The sequence below is a fragment of the Bison bison genome, unplaced genomic scaffold (genome assembly GCF_000754665.1).
Source record: "Bison bison bison isolate TAMUID 2011002044 unplaced genomic scaffold, Bison_UMD1.0 scf7180017864500, whole genome shotgun sequence".
NCBI classification, from domain to species: Eukaryota; Metazoa; Chordata; class Mammalia; order Artiodactyla; family Bovidae; genus Bison; species Bison bison.
Genome location: NW_011495059.1, coordinates 2,892,795 through 2,896,639, shown reverse-complemented (window position 1 = coordinate 2,896,639; position 3,845 = coordinate 2,892,795). Strand labels below are relative to the sequence as shown.

At 55.3% G+C, this 3,845-nt stretch overlaps 1 protein-coding gene across 5 annotated transcripts in view; it reads left to right on the top strand.

Annotated features, from left to right (window-relative positions):
* Positions 1-3,845, top strand: part of LPIN3 (lipin 3) — a 27,448-nt gene that overhangs the window by 8,497 nt on the left and 15,106 nt on the right. The gene's annotated exons all lie outside the window — the stretch shown is intronic.

Here is a 3,845-nt window from a genome sequence, read left to right as displayed (position 1 = left end):
GGGCCCGACTCCCTCTCCAGATATCCGAAAGGAACTCCGGGGTGGTGGAGCCGGGCCTCACTTCATCCCTCTCCCAGACTCAGCGCCTCCGGGGTCCCGGGACATCCAGAATGGGGGATCGGGAGAGAATGAGATATAAAAACCTCTCTGGGGGAAAGTTTCACCACCACCACCACCCCCAGCTTCACCCCTCAGGCAGACTGTGACGCTAGGGAAGACACCCACCCTCTCTGGTACTGAGTGTCCTCAGTTGCAAGACAAGGTCTGACCCTTGCCCCGCCCGCCCTGAGACTGGGCAGGTCAGAGGCAGCAGCTGTGAAGGCAGCTAGGGATCCTGGGTGGAATTGTCTCTCTTGCACAGCTGGAGCAGGGCTGACCCTCCGACACCCTCTGGTCCTAGACAGAGCACTACACGCCACCATCCCTGAATCTGGGAGCCCAGAAAGGCTGAGGGCTGACACCCATGGCAGCTTGTTCTGCCTTCCCTGTGGTGGGGTTGTGTGCAGGCCTGGTGGGGTGGGGTGGCATGTAGATGTTTGTGGACTCTGAGGCCTGGGCACCCTGGCCTCAGCTTTCTGAGGCCTGCAGAACCCTGCCACTCAGCTTTCTCCTATCCCAGCAGCTCTCAGCTGGGGGCAGTTTTGTCCCCCAGGGGACATTTGGCAAAGTTTGGAGACAGTTTGGTTGTCAGCAAGGCCACCATTTGCAGGGCCTTGAATGCCAAGTTAAGTCTGAACTGTCAACTCAGGGCCGGGGCCATGCATTGGAGTCTGACCTGTCCTGCCCTCAGCACCAGTCTGAGTGAGTGAGGACAGTCATGATTCCGAAAACAGTGCTGCAGCTGACAGGTGGTGTGGCTGGGCGTTCAGTGCCTGCCGCTGCTTTATACCAATTATGTCATGACTTACCCAGGCATCCCTGTGTTACTCCCATTTAGGAGGCTGCGGCTGAGGCTCAAAGAGATGAAGTGACTTGCCCAGGGTCACAGCTAGTAAGGGTCAGAGAGACAGTCTGGTGCCTTAAACCACACTGCCTGCTGCCCCCCAGGATCTGCGCATTGGTCACAAAGCCTTGATCTAGGACAGCAGGAAAGAGGGGGCCAGATGAGCAGGAAATTGGGGAATAGGATTCAGAGGCCTTGGGAGGGAGGGGTAGCCATGAGTCCTTAGAGGAATTAAGCTAACCAAGTTCCCAGGGGAAGGGGACATATTTGGTTTTAGACCTGTGAGTTTGAGGGTAAAGGGGAGTATAGGGGAGCCAAGCAGAGCTCTCCTCCATCCAGAGCAGACCAAGGAGGCAGAGCTGGTCCCAGAGACAGGAGGTGTCTTCAGGAATGGGTACAGGTAGAGGGAAGGGAGCCCAGGGCTTGACTCACAAGGCTCTCCCCCTCCCTCCAGAATACTGAGCAGACAGAGGTGGGACATCCACTCGTGAGCGGGGGAGCAAGGAGAGGAATGAATTCTAGGCTCCCATGACATTAGAGCTGAGAAGGTCTGAGAAATCCAGGCCGAGTTTCATAGAAGGGGAAACTGAGGCCAGCAAGTTACTTGCCAGACCACATCCCATGAGTGGATCAGAGTAAGACCCGGCTCCCCCCTCTGCCACTGAGCTTTCTCCTATCCCAGCGGCTCTCAGCTGGGGGCAGTTTTGCCCCCCAGGGGACATTTGACAAAGTTTGGAGACAGTTTGGTTGTCAGGAGGGAGGGTGCCACTTGGCATCTAGTGGGTAGACCAGGAATGCTGCTAAACATCTTACAAGCCGCCCGCCAACCCCACAACAAAGAATTATCCAGCCCCAAACAGCAGTGGTGGTAAAGTTGAGAAACCCAGGAGCAGGTGGAGCTGAGCCTATCTCCTCCGCCCCTTCCCCGCCCACCCACCACCGACTCTTCTGCTCTGTGCAGGGCAGAACGTTGCCCCCACTCCCGGGGTGCCCCTCTCCTGCTTTTGCTCCTTTAAAAAAAAAAATTGTATATACTTATTTATTTTTGGCTGTGCTGGGTCTTCCTTGCCGCGAAGGCTTTCTCTAGCTTCAAGTGGGCTCTACTTTTCATTGCGGTGCGTGGGCTTCTCATAGCGGTGACTTCTCTCTTTGCAGTGCCCGGGCTCTCGGGTTCACGTGGTTGCAGCTCCTGGGCTCAGAGCGCTGACTCAGTCATTGTGATGCATGGGCTTAGTTGCTCCACAGCATGTGAGATCTTCCCGGATCAGGGATCGAACCTGTATCCCCTGCATTGCCAGGTGACAATGCAGGATTCTTAACTGCTGGACTCTTTGCCGCTGAGGAAGCCAATGCTTGCTGCTTTAATATTCGTAGAAGCTTCTGGAGTCTTCTCTGTTTTCCTGGGCTCAGTGATCTAAAGCCCTGCCCACCACATGTCTCTCTTTGTCAGTGGGTCTCCCATATTCGTACTGTAGTGTTAAGGATGGAGAAACCAAAGTGGGAGTTTTCACCTACCACGCAGCAGGCGTGCCTTGCAGGTAAAAGATGTGTTCAATTTGAGTGACATTTTAGAGGAGTCCAAAGAGTTTCATTTTATCCCAATTTCTCACTTTAGCAATTCTCATAGGACTTTATCTTTGTGAAGCTCTCTGTTTCTAACTAGCTCCCAGGTGATGCTGGGCTCTGGAGCAGCACATTTGGGATTTTAGTGAGGCATTACAGGGCTGTGCAGAGAGGGCGGCCCTCTTTGTAGATGACTGTGGCGTGGTTTGGGGACCACGGAGGGGAAGGAACCATGGTATGGAATCAGGAAACCAGGATATGAGTCATCACTCCCTCCCCCCATCTATAGCCTGCTAGCTTCATAGGGTTCAGATAAGTCACTTGACTTGTTTGACAGGTGATCTTGCATGGCAAGTCTGCCTAGAGGATGCAGGATCAGAAGGAAGTGCCCTGTGAAGGTGGAATGGTTTGGGTCCCGGCAGCCAGAAGGGTATAGCCCACTGCCATTGGCCATCAGGGAAGGGGTGATGAGCTGAAGCTGGTGGGGCGGGCACCCGGCCAGCGTGAAGGTGGTTCTCATTATGGCCCTGGCTCTTCTCCGCAGCTGCTATGGCTCCTGCCTCTGGCTGACCCAGCTCTGGCTGGTGTGAGAGCCGGAGGGACCAGTTTAGCTGGAAGAAGAAGGAACAGCTGTGATAGGCCAGGGGCCAGCCCAAGGCCTGAATGTGGGTCTGAGGAGTGGGGTCAGGGCTGAGAACTATGACTACAGACACTGGGATCAGGTTGTGGCTATGAATGGGCTTCCCACATGTCCCAGGGAAACTGGGAAGAATTTGGGAGTTTGGGCTTTAAATTTCGTAGTTTGGGCCCAGCTGTGAGGGATGCCTTACTGTAAGCATCTGAGAACTGAGCAAAGCCTTGGGTACCAGGGTTACCTCCACCCTTGGCCCCCTACACATTAGCCACAATGGCCCTGCAAGGTTCCTTTTACTCCTAGGACCAGGAGGCAGCAAGCAACCCATTTCTCAGATGGGAAAACTGAGGTCCCCTTCTCCCCCTCTGCCTGGGACTGTCCCGTGTGACCCATGGGGGCCCTGGGCCTGATCTGCCATGAGGCTGGCCCCTCACTGTACCCTAACTTGGGGTGCCTCCCCTCTCCCTGCCTCCACAGTCAGGCCATCCCAGAGGTTCACACCAAGGGCTCTGCAAACACCCAGGCCTGGGAGCGAATCCTGGCTCCTCTCCTGACGAGTGGTGAGATCATGGACAAGTCACTCCGCCTCTCTGAGCCTGGCTTGTCTGTAAACAGGGATAATGACCCGCTCGGCCTGCCTGGCGGGTTGTCGTAAAGACGACAGGAGCCCTGCCACTGAGCACTGTGGTCATGATTACTCATGGC